This window comes from Rhinatrema bivittatum, chromosome 4, assembly GCF_901001135.1.
Source record: "Rhinatrema bivittatum chromosome 4, aRhiBiv1.1, whole genome shotgun sequence".
In the NCBI taxonomy this organism is placed as follows: domain Eukaryota; kingdom Metazoa; phylum Chordata; class Amphibia; order Gymnophiona; family Rhinatrematidae; genus Rhinatrema; species Rhinatrema bivittatum.
The window spans coordinates 256,498,658-256,511,953 of record NC_042618.1 but is presented as its reverse complement, the minus strand read 5'-3'; the positions used below and the strand labels follow the sequence as shown (position 1 = coordinate 256,511,953).

General features: G+C 43.3%; 1 protein-coding gene across 1 annotated transcript in view; it reads left to right on the top strand.

The window, feature by feature from the left end:
- The window catches only part of FBLN1 (fibulin 1), a 326,336-nt gene that overhangs the window by 124,547 nt on the left and 188,493 nt on the right, over positions 1-13,296 (top strand). The window lies entirely within an intron of this gene.

Below are 13,296 nucleotides of genomic sequence, written 5' to 3'. Positions count from 1 at the left end.
TCATGGTGTGTGAGCCCTTGCACTATGGTAAGGCTGGTGCTGCCCAACTGGTGAACCAGGGGGGCCCCCACCAACAGCAGGCAGACTCAAAGGAACTGGGTCAGTTCTGAACTTCACCTTTTCCAGCCCCTTCTTCCGCAGGTTGAGCCCCTAGATTCGATGGCTGGCAGGACAGGCAAAGATTCCATAGAGTAGAGACAGGGCCAAGGAGCAGGGTGAGGTCAGGGCAGGTGGCAGACCAGCATGGTCGAGATGCAGGCAGTTTCAGGGCCAGTGGCAGATAGGCAAGATCAAGCAAGACAGGCAGACATCAAGCGTAGTCAGAACCAGGCCGGGGTCAGAACCAAGAATTAGTTAGAGAAGATGGAGCAAAAGTATCAAGGGCCAGGGTACACAAGACACAGACTGGAAAAGACAGACAGGGATCGGACTGGAGCAACAAGGTGAGGAGCAAAGCAGGAGACAGGACAAGGGGCAGGGCAAGAGCCAAGAAATGAAACAAGGAGCTGGATAGGAACCATGGCAGGAGGATGAAGTGCAGGACAGAAACAGGCAGGCACAATGAAGAGAAGCAATGCAGGAGGACCTGTTGCTGAGGTGCCGAGTGGTGAACTGAGTTTCCTTATGTACCAGAATTGTCATCAGTCAGTGCCCACAGAAAATGCTGGCTGCATGGTCTATATAAGGGCTACAGTGAGTGCAGACTATTTCAACCAGGCCCAAGGATGCAGCACACTGCTATGCCAGGAGTGTGGAGTGTTACGTTGACCATTTCAGCTTGCACTTTTTTTCTTTTTTAAAAATGAGAACAAACTCTCAAGTTTATTTTTTTTAAGTGATTTCATATATGTACAGTATGTTTTCATTTTGAAAATCTGGGCAAGTCTCTGACATCAGTGGATATTGTTTTGTCTGTCTTAACGTATTAACAGTCACTGTAGAAAAATAACTAGCTTCTTGACACATTTTCATTGTAAAAATGCATCTCTATGTTTTCAATGAGACATTGACACTTGGTAAGAAACATAACCAACCACTGGAAATTTGCTAATACAACAAAAGTATGATTTTGAAAATTTCAGGTTTGCTCACAAAGAGAATAATTTTCAAACACATGCATTTGACGGCATATACCAATGTATGTGGCAGTGCGTAGTTTCACCATATTTTATAATATGTGCATATCATAAAATATGCATATTTTTACCCCACAACATACGTGTATGTAGGCCACTGTGCAAATACATGCAATGCATTCAAACCATCTGTTTGAATGCATTGAATGTGCATACTTTATCCACCTGTTTTAAAAATATATGTGCATATATTTTACATATGAAAATAAAGTGGGACTTGCTCGTGCAAATTGGGATTTACACACGTAAATCGGTGTATTTTAAAACGTATGCGTATGAGTGAAATTACCAGTTAAACCGATTAGTCCACCAGTTTACCCGTCCTTCTCCAGGTCTTTGAGACCCTCCTGGTTCTTCAGCCTGAATTCCCCCAGTTTATTTGCACCTTCCACCGAGTCAGTACTACACAATAAACGCATTTAATATCACTTATGTAAGATAATTAGCAGGTGTAAAAATATGCGAGTAGGTTAGAAAATGCACTAGCATGTCTTTTAAAATAGAAAGTTATGCATGTTCCTGTTGGCCCCACCCAGGAATGCCCCAGACCATCCATTTTAAAGCGCATTTATGTGTCTTGGTCTTTTATAAAAATGAAATCTGCCTTAAATTTTTTACTTTTTTAAAATGTTTGAACTTTCAGTTATTTGCATTTTTGTGCTTCAATTTTTTTTTTTTTTGACAAGCTTGGAATATGTAATTTCATAAGCTCCAGTTCATCTTCTCTGTCAGAAGCTAAATAGATCTATGAATGGGCAGGATGGCATATAACTACTCAAAACATGAATTGCAGAGTCAGTCTGTGAGGAAAAGTCCTAATAATATGCACAACTTCCAAGGAAATCTTCTGCTATTTTCAATATGCTTTTATTCAGTAGGCATTTAGGAATATGTTTGTATCGAAAGGAAGGAGGGTGTCACAGAAATATACTCAACAAAATGTCGAGCAAAGAAAGGGTGAACATCTCCAATTAGATAGTTATGAAGTCTCCTAGCCAATGGGATAACGTCCCTTGAATGATGCAAGATTTTTCAAAATATCAACTTCCTGTTTCTGCTGGTTCCTTTTTGGGTCTTATTCCTTGGTATCTTATATGTTTTCTCTAATGTATTTTATGACTTATATGTTTGTACTTTTGAAGAGGAATGCAAATTATATCCCTTTTTATTATGGCCTCACCATCTTCAAGCTTAAAATCCCCTTCATTAAATCAACTTTTCATCTTTTATTTATTTATATGCCACCTATACCGAAGCTCTAGGTGGCATACAAATCAACATACATAAAATTTGGACAAATAAGACATATACATAGACCCGAACAAGGGAATAAGCATTTCTGGTTCAGGACAATTACAATAAGCTTCTGCTGGTGATAGGGAAAACTAACGAAAGGCCAGTTTGAAAATGAAAGTCTTGGCCATTTTCTTAAAAGTTCTATGGTAGTCCATCTGCTGGAGCTCTTGTGACAGTGTGTTCCATAGTGTTGAGGCAGTGATTGAGAAGTTGCTCTGTTTCATATCTACTAATCTGACTTGCCACACTGACAGAATGTCCAACAGGCCTCTTTTTGCAGAGCTCAGTGCTCTGCCAGAGTTATAAATTTGGAGTACAGTGTTAGTTCAAAGCAGTACATCCAGTGCTAGAGGCTTGTAGGCAAGCACAACAGTTTTGTATTTGATCCTCCACTGTACAGGGAGCCAGTGAAGGTCATAGAGCATAGGTATAATATGGCTCCTAAAGCTCTCTTCGGAAATTAGATAGGCAGCAGCATTCTGAAGTAGTTGCATGGTTCGGAGGAATGTATCTTGAAAGGATACTAATGAAACAGGAGAGTTGGGGCATCCTAACAGAGATGTTCCAATAAAAGCAAAAGTAGTCCATGTGCCTATAAGTAAAGAATCATTTGAGCTAAAGGATTCCAAATTATCCCTGTCAACTGAAAAGCAGGTTGTTAATATAAACAAAAAACACACTTTGACGTCTCTATATGTCAGTTCCAGAAGTCTAAGAAGTAAGATGGCAGAGTTAGAGTGTATAGCAGTGAATGATGAGAGAGACATAATTGGCATCTCAGAGACCTGGTGGAAGGAGGATAACTAATGGGACAGTGCTATACCAGGGTACAAATTATATTGCAATGATAGTAAGGATCAACTTGGTGGGGGGAGGTCATAGTCTAGCAGAATAAAGATCATACAAGAGACAAAATGTACAGTGGAATATTTGAGTAGAAATCCCTTGTGTGTTGGGTAAGAGCAGTGGCATAGCCAGAAATGAGATTTTGGGTGGGTCCAATTTTAAACAAGGGTGGGCAGTAAGCATACAGGTGTGAACCCTACTAGTTGTACTCTTATTGATAAATAATGCCTTAGCATGCAACTTACAATGGGGTCCTAAGTAGTCTACAACAGCCCTTATACATCATGAGTGAAACTTTTTAGAGTATTTTAACTCTATTATTTCAAGCACTTACCAACATTAAAAATTCCTTATTCATTTATTTTATATTTATTGCAATTAATTAAACAAGAATAAGTAAAAAGCAAAGAACACATAAATATCAAATCTAATCAAATATGTCATAAAATAAATATCATTGTATTCTTTCTAGAATCCTCTTTCTAGAAAGGCAGAAATCACCATAACTACAATAAAATTGCAATAATCATGAACGGGTGCAGAGCAAAACTAAGAAAGTTCACATTACATCCCAACACATAAAAAGGCCTTATTCAAATTCTGGAGTCACCTCAGGAAAAAAAAAAAAAAAAGACTCCCTCCACTGCTAAAAAATTTTGTGAACTAACACAAACTCCTGCAAAAAAAAAATAAAAGGTGCCTAGAACCTTGCCATACCACATAACAGCACTGATTCTCAGGACTCAACTAACAGCAACCTTATGACAAAGAAGCAATGCAAATACTACACCAGGCCCTGGAACATTAATACACCACCTACTGGGATAATAGAACAAGCCAGACTGCTTCAAATCTCTATAGAGAAACTACATGCTAGCAGCAGTACTGCACCTCAGACATACACAGGCCGACCCTTACCTAATACAGAAATGAAGGAATACAATTTAGAAATAGAAACATGCAAACAAAACCGAAATAGCCTGAGAAATCAGACTCTTAACAGTGGAAAGTTAAAGAGCAAAATACAAAATTATAAGGCATGCACATACCCAAAGATGGCATATTCCAATTGCTAATAAACAACCCCAGTATTAGAGGAACTTATTACTTGAATATTCCAAAATCTAATTTTTTTATTATTATGGAAAATTGTATCAGAAATGTCATGTGCCATACAGTCGTCTGACTCTTGCCCGCACAGGGCTGCAACCAGCCCTGTGCGAGCAAGCCGTCTATGTAGCACTCACAGTTACCACCTCATTTACTCTTTCCATCCATTCATTTATTTACCAAAAATGTTTTTTTCTTTAAAAATTGTTTCAACCTCCCACTCGTGTTACCCTAAATTTAAAATCACATCCAACACTTCTTCTTAATATTTCAATATTACTTCACATCCAAATCGCATTTCTCTTTTTCTTTACTATTCACTCTCACTCCTGTACTTGCTGTTTTCAGGAGTCATCTGCTATTATTTATCACTGCTGTGCTCGTAATTCAACCACTCCGGTGCCGTCTGCTGTAAATACTCGCTGTGTTTGTTTTTGTACTTTAATTGCAGTGCTGTCTACCACTACTGCATACACGCTATTCAAACTCCCAACATCGATGTTTCGGCGGTTGTGCCCGCCTTCTTCAGGGGATCTCTTTCAGTTTCTTGGCTGCATCCGGCTCCTTCTCACAGCACTATTTGTTGTAGTTTTACATTGAGAGGACTCATAAGCCTAGAAAATAGTAGTTTTTGGGATATTCCTATTGCTAAAATCTCAAAATTATCTTTTTTTTTTTACCTTTCTTGTCTGATCCTTTTATTATTCTAATCAGTTGGTCCAGGTCCCTTTTTTCCTCTTTCCCCTTGTCAGTCTTTTCCTAATTCTTCCAGGCTCACTCTTCTCTTTCTGTTTCTTCTCTCTTCCCTTCCTCTCTCTCACACATACCTATACAAAGGCTCATGCTTTCTCTCACAGACTCCCTTACACAAACAAGCTCTCACTCACACACACAGGCTCCCATTCTCACACACACACAAACACATAACACCCAGTCTCCCATTCTCTCTCTCTCATACACACACTCTTCCATTCTTTCACACACACAAACACCCACACACAGGCTCCCATTCTCACACACACAAACACAAAATACCCAGTCTCCAATTCTCTCTCTCTCACATACACACACACACACACACACATGCTTCCATTCTTTCACACACATAGACACCCACACTCAGGCTCCCATTTTCACTTGCACGCACTAGGGCTTACCATCAAATCCCTTCTTCCGCTGCTGCAGGAAAGGGCTCTAGCAGGGCTTCTTCTTTGACCGCCATGGGTATGGGCTCCCATGGCGGCCTTCGTACAGTGGGCTCTCTCCTTCAGCCACTGCAATGAATGAGTTGGCCTACCCAATCAGGGCTGTCTGCTTTGTTTCACGTCGGGCAGCCCTGATTGGGTAGGCCTAAGCCCAAAATGGGTGGGCCATGGCACACCCAGGCCCACCTGTGGCTAAGCCACTGGGTAAGAGTATAGTAATAGGCCAAAATGATGAGATGAACAATGAAATGGTAAGAGAAATCAGGGAAGCTAACCAATTTGGCAGTACAGTAATAATGGGAGATTTCAATTACCCCAATATTGACTGGCTAAATGTAAGTCTATTCCATGTTACTATTGCTAATGGCAGTGGCTATTCTCTAAGTGAACTTAATAGCAGGTAATGGACTTCTCCAAGAACGTATCTGCTATTAATTAAGTTGACTAAGAAAATAGCCACTGCTATTACTAGTAGGGATGTGAATCATTTTTTGACGATTTAAAAAAATCGTCAGATATTTTTTAAATCATCAAAAATCGTTAGAGTCGCGATACAATAGAAATTCCCCCGATTTATCGTGAAAAATCGTAAATCGGGGGAGGAGGGGAGGGCGGGAAAACCGGCACACCAAAACAACCCCTAAACCTACCCCGACGCTTTAAAACAAATTCCCCACCCTCCCGAAACCCCCAAAATGTTTTAAATTATCTGGTGGTCCAGTTGGGGGGGGGTCCCGGCATGATCTCCCGCTCTTGGGCCATCGGCGCCATTTTGGCTGCCACTAATATAAATGGCGCCGATGGCCCGATAAAAAAAACAACCCACCCAACCCTTTAAAATGACCCCCTTAGCCTCCCCCACCCTCCCGACCCCCCAAAACCTTTTAAAATTACTTGGTGGTCCAGCGGGGACACGGGGAGCGATCTCCCGCTCTCGGGCCATCGGCTGCCACTAATAAAAATGGCGCCGATGGCCCTTTGCCCTTACCATGTGACAGGGTATCCGTGCCATTGACCGGCCCCTGTCACATGGTAGGAGCACTGGATGGCCGACGCTGGACCCCCAGGGACTTTTGGACAGCTTGGGGGGGGCCTCCTGACCCCCTCAAGACTTGCCAAAAGTCCAGCGGGGATCCGCTGTGACATAGTGAGGGCAAAGGCTAGCGGCTGCCAGTACTGAAAATGGCGCCGGCGCTAGCCTTTGCCCTCACTATGTCACAGGGGCCGACCGTCGGCCCCTATGACATAGTGAGGCAAAGGTAGCACCGGCGCCATTTTGAATAGTGGCAATACGGCCCGAGTGCAGGAGGTCGCTCCCGGACCCCCACTGGACTTTTGGCAAGTCTTGTGGGGGTCCGGAGGCCCCCCAAGCTGGCCAAAAGTCCCTGGGGGGGAGGCTATCGAGATTACCTGGTGAGACCTTGTTTTTGTTTCCTTGCCGCTGGAGAGATCGGGACGCCGGGCTCACCCGACGTCAGAGGGAGGCGCCGGAAGAACATTTAAAAAGCGCCCCCACAAGAATCTCTCTGAGGCTATCGAGATTACCTGGTGAGACCTTGTTTTTGTTTCCTTGCCGCTGGAGAGATCGGGACGCCGGGCTCACCCGACGTCAGAGGGAGGCGCCGGAAGAACATTTAAAAAGCACCCCCACAAGAATCTCTCTGAGGCTATCGAGATTACCTGGTGAGACCTTGTTTTTGTTTCCTTGCCGCTGAAGAGATCGGGACGCTGGGCTCACCCGACGTCAGAGGGAGGCGCCGGAAGAACATTTAAATAGCGCCCCCACAAGAATCTCTCTGAGGCTATCGAGATTACCTGGTGAGACCTTGTTTTTGTTTCCTTGCCGCTGGAGAGATCGGGACGCCGGGCTCACCCGACGTCAGAGGGAGGCGCCGGAAGAACATTTAAAAAGCACCCCCCTCTCGGCGCGTCGCCAACTCGGCGCTTCGTCGAAGCCGCGCGCACGACTTTGCCCGACTTCGCCTGACTGAGCTTTGTTAATACCAATCTCGAAAAAGGAATTAGCTGCATAGTCAAGATACATATATATCTCTTTTAACCCTTCTATTTGTTACCTGGACTATACTATGCCCGCAAAGAGGAAAGGGAAAATTAGGGTTTTTCCCTCAGAACCCATACCCTCAGCCTCTGCGCAATTAGAGATTTTATTTTATTTTATTTAATTTCTTTTCCTATACCGATGCTCAAGACTAGGTCTTATCATACCGGTTTACAATGTAACTGAGGGGAAACCAATTAACATCAAGGTAGAAAGTAAAGTTACATTAAACAGGGAGCATAAAACCTGGGCAATGGAAGACAGTACAGAGTTTAAACTAAGAAACAATTAGAGAGAGATAAATATATAAATCAACAAAAACTGTAAGATACAAAAACATAGGTTTATCCTAGGCAGTTATTAGCCTGGTATGTCCAGAGGGAGAAGGAAAGGGTGAGGTTGGGTGGGGGGAAGGGATTGGGGAGGGGTGGGGGAGTGAGAGTCAGTGATGGTTGAGGAGATCCTTCAGCGGTAGGCTTCTGCGAACAGCCAGGTTTTCAATTTCTTTCTGAAAGTTGAATGGCATTGTTCTTGGCGTAAGTCTTGTGGAAGTGAATTCCAATGTAGTGGACCTGCTGTTGAAAGAGCTCGCTTGTGAATAGTGTTGTGGACCGATGATTTGTTGGGGGGGGCCTTGAGCGAACCTTTGTAGGCAGTTCTGATCGGTCTTGCGGAAGTATGTAATTCAAGTGGGAAGGTGAGTTGGAGAGTGGATTGCTGGTAGACTGATTTGTGGATGATGGTGAGAGCCTTGAAAAGTATTCTATATTGGATGGGCAGCCAGTGTAGAATTTTTAGTATTGGTGTGATATGGTCCTTGCGACGAGTGTTTGTAAGGATCCTAGCCGCTGCGTTTTGCAGCATCTGAAGAGGTTTGGTGGACGAAGCGGGCAGACCAAGTAATAGAGCATTACAATAGTCAATCTTTGAAAACAGTATGGCTTGAAGCACCGAACGGAAATCCTTGAAGTGTAAGAGCGGTCTAAGTTGCTTCAGGACCTGTAGCTTGAAGAAGCATTCTTTGGTTGTGGCGTTAATGAATTTTTTGAAATTCATTCTAGAGTCAAGGGTGGCCCCAAGATCTCTGACCTGGTTTGCTAATGGGATGCTAGCATTATTTGCGAGGGGGTTGTTGTCACAAGGGGAGATAACCAGTAGTTCCGTTTTGGAAGTATTTAGGACCAAATTGAGACTCGAGAGCAGAAGGTTGATGGCGTGTAAGCAGTTGTTCCAGAAATTTAGAGTAGAGATGGGGTCTGAGATGGGGATTATGATTTGTACATCGTCCGCGTATATAAAGTGGGTGAGATTGAGACTATTGAGTAGCTGGCATAAAGGGAGTAGATATATATTGAACAGGGTAGGGGAAAGAGACGAACCCTGAGGTACACCTTGGTTTGATGGAATGGAGTGAGATTCTTTGTCATTTATTTTGACTTTGTAGTGTCTGTTGTTCAGAAAGGATGTGAACCAGAGCAGTGCAGAGCCGGATATGCCTATTTCCATTAAGCGGTTTATGAGGATATTGTGGTTTACCGTGTCGAACGCGGCAGAGATGTCGAGAAGGGCTAGCAGGTAAGATTGTCCCTTGTCAAGGCCCATCAGGATGTTGTCCGTTAGAGAAAGAAGGAGGGATTCTGTGTTTAGGCGTTTCCTGAATCCGAATTGAGAGGGGTAGAGAATATTGTGGGAGTCAAGGTAGTCTGTGAGTCGGATGTTGACAAGCTTTTCCATTAGCTTGGCTATAAAAGGTAGGTTTGCAATGGGGCGGAAGTTTGCAGGGTCGGCTGGGTCCAGGTTGGGTTTTTTAAGTAAGGGTTTAAGTGAAGCAATTTTTAAGGAGTCCGGGACCGATCCTTGATTGAGGGAGCAATTTATGATGTCTGCCAGCGGTTTAGCAATGGTGTTAGGGATGGTGAGAAGTAGTTTGGTCGGTATTTGGTCCAGAGGATGAGTGGAAGGTTTCATTTTCTTGATTATTGATTCAATTTCCAGGGAGGATGTCTGTTCAAGAATTTCTAGTGACGGTCTGTGGATATTTGGTGGAGGGTTATTAGTTGTGAGGCTTAATGGTTGCGAAGGGTTTGGAGCCATGTTAGTTGAAGCCAGGGGGGCAAGAAGGTTTTTGATTTTGTTATCAAAAAAAGATAGCCAACTCTGTAGATTTGTTCTGGGCTTCTTCTTCTGGGATGGTGAGGGGCATAGGTGTGGTAAGGGCAGCTACATATGAGAACAGAGTTTTAGGGTCATATAAGAAGCCGTGTATTTTTTTGGCGTAGAAATCTCGTTTGGTGCGGGTAATGGATGTCCTATAGTAGCTCATTGCAGTTTTGTACGAAGCAAGTGAGGAAGGGGAGGAATCTTTCCGCCAGCGTTGTTCTTTGTGTTGTAGATCCTGTTTGAGTTTCCTTAGTTCGGTTGAGAACCAGGGTTTCTTGTTCGTGCGGGCTGGGTTGATAACTTTTGTTGTTACAGGGCAAATTCTGTTAGCTACTGAGTGTGTAATAGTTTGCCAGGAGTTCATAGCGGTATCCGCATCTGAGAAGTCCAGTTTAATTAGTTCTTCGGCCAGGCTGTTGTTGAGAGTGTCCATGGAACAGGGTTTCCTGAACTGGATCGAGGATTTAGTAACAATAGGGGTCAATTTTTGTTTTATATATAATTTTGTAGTTATCATCGAGTGATCTGACCAGGGGATGGGAGAGCAGGAAGGAGGGGTGATGGGCGAGATGGTTTCGTTAGTGAATATCAGGTCAAGCGTAAATTCTTGACCCAACTGGGGAAGCAAGGAACCAATGAATCCGTTGGTACTCCTCAGGAAGGAGAAATGAGGAGTCCCGGTGATGAGGCGTCCTTAAGCCCAGATGGTAGACCTCCTCCGGCCCAACGCCTTTTTGATGAACAGATGCCCCAGCCTTCGCCCCAACTAGGGGAAGAAGGGACAGGGCAGGAGGGAATTTCTTCATCAAATATTGAAGATCTGTTGCAGACGACAACTCGGCCTGAAAAGGTAACCCTTGAGGCAATCTGGGACGCAGTGAAAAGTGTGAGCGGTGCCGTAAACAGGTTGGAGAAAAAGATGGACACTATATTTTTAGAACATCAAGGGAAATTACAATCAGTTCAGACTAACTTCTCAGAGTTATCGAAGAAAGTTTTAAAAAATGATGAATCCATCCAAATGATGCAAAAGCTGAATGTAATGTTAAAGATCACATTGCTACCTCTCATCGTTTGGAGCTAATAGAAAATAGGGCTAGGCATTTAAATATTAGGGTGGTTAATTTCCCACAAGTTTTGGGTGAGTTACCATATATTTCCTTTAAAAAATACCTTAAAGAAGTACTCCTATATGTGGATGAAGAAATGCCTTCGATAAATTCATGTTATTTTTTACTAAAAAAGTCCCCTATACCATCTAATTTGACAAACTTTCTCGAAGACTCATCTTTAGATGTGTTACATAGGAATACCTTGATTGTTTCTTTTATAGCTACAAAAGACATAAGTATTCTTATGAAGAAATATTTTCAAAAATTTCCAACAAATTATCATGGTCAAATAGTTGGCTCCCATCACTAGGATACGTCGTAGAGAATTTTTAAAATTAAGACAAAGTGTGATTTCATTGGGTTTTACTTTTTTCCTACGATATCCCTGTAGATGCGAGCTAAAGAAAGGTGATTCTGATTATGTCTTTTATCAAATTGAACAGCTCCAACAGTTTGTGGACGCTCAACAACCCACTGCTTCTACCCCATTGCATAATGATTTGTCAACTAATGTGGTTACACCTATAAGTGAGTCGATACCATAGGCTTTAAGCAAAAAATGTATACCAGTTGGTAATATGTAAAGCTATCGATATGTTTTTTTTTTTTCCCTTCTTAGGATTATCTCCTTCTGTTTCCTTAAGTTCCTTTAAGAGCCTCAATGTTTTTCTTTTTTAAGAGATAATAATTGTAATGCTTCGCCTTAATAAGCCACATAGGTAACTATGAAGCTGTTCTATTTCCTTAGCATGTATAAGAAATAGTTTATTTTGTAATTGAAGTCAATTGAAGTTACTTGATTCTTGTTTTTATACTTTTTGTTGGAAGCTATGGAAGCCTTAAAATTAATGTAAAAAAATTTCGTTTGTAAGCATTTGAAAAAAAACTATAAATAAAGTATTAAAAAAAAAAAAGTCCCTTGGGGTTCAGCGGGGGTCCGGGAGCAATCTCCTGCACTCAGGCCGTATTGCCAGTATTCAAAATGGTGCCGGTGCTACCTTTGTCCTGTCACATGGTAAGGGCAAAGGGCCATCAGCGCCATTTTTATTAACGCAGCCGATGGCCTGAGAGCGGGAGATCGCTCCCTGCGCTCCCACTGGACCACCAGGTAATTTTAAAACCTTTTTTGGCGGTTCGGGAGGGTGGGGGAGGGTTTTTTGATTATCGGATCGGGCGCAGCCGATAATCAAAACTCAAATCGGGCTGGGCGATAAAAATTTTAAAATTTGGATTGGAACCGGAACTGATCAGATTCCGGTTCCGATTCACATCTCTAATTACTAGCAACAGTAACATGGAATAGACTTAGTTTTTGGGTACTTGCTAGATTCTTATCCAATCCTTTTTAAACACAGCTATACTAACTGCAATTGGTTCAGGAACTGATGAGAGAGAGAGTGAGAAATTTTAGATCTAATTCTCAAGAGGGATGAAGAATTGAATATGAGAAGCTTGGGAGTCAGCTCCAAGGTGTTGGCGTGGATTACTGTTACGCCCATCGGTCGCAAATGGCTGCGACCACTCATGTTCACCTCCTTTTTCCCTGCACCGTCAATCCTAGGAAGAATGGTGGCCTCCGCCAACCTCCATGGTGTCCCTGGGAAGGCGTGGGCACTGCCGACCGCCATCTTGTTTCCAGAATCACCTAAGGCGCGCGTGCACGCAAGGGCCTCCTTTGTACACATCATGGCAGGAACCTCGGGGGCGTCCCCTCCAAATGACATCAACTCGCTGCTGTACTTAAGCTGACCAGCCCATTGCTTCAACGAGTTAGCAAGGACTTCCTTCGTTGCTGAATCCACTCCATTCTTGGACTTCCAGTTCCAGATTCCTCTCTTGGCGTGTGGACGCTCTGGGTACCCACTCCTCGGGGGCCCTTCTGTGTTCCTGGCTATCCACTCCTCGGAGGGCCTTTCTGCTTTGGACTACTACCTGACCCGCTTCTCGGGACACTCTCTCCTGGAACTACCACTTATGCATACCTTACTACAGACTTCAACGATACTAGCTTTACTGAAGCCTCTTTACAGTGTGCCTTGGGCCACTACCGTTCCCTCTTCAGTAGAAGTTGTTCCAGTATACCCTATGTTGCAGGGTATTACTGCTGCAGCTACAAGATCCATTTCCGGGTTCCTGCACCTCAGACTTCTCATCATCATCTTCTTCAGTACAGACATCCTCGGTGTACCCCGCTCTACGGGCCACTACCGCTTCTGCACTTCTGAGGTAATCTCTACTCGTCTGAAGGGACTTCCTCGCGTACCCCGCTCTGTGGGCCACTACCGGATCTTCACATCAGTGGTATCACCCTGGGTGTACTCCACTGCTCAGAACTGTACTTATTTGCATCTCCCGCTCTGCGGGCTCTGCTT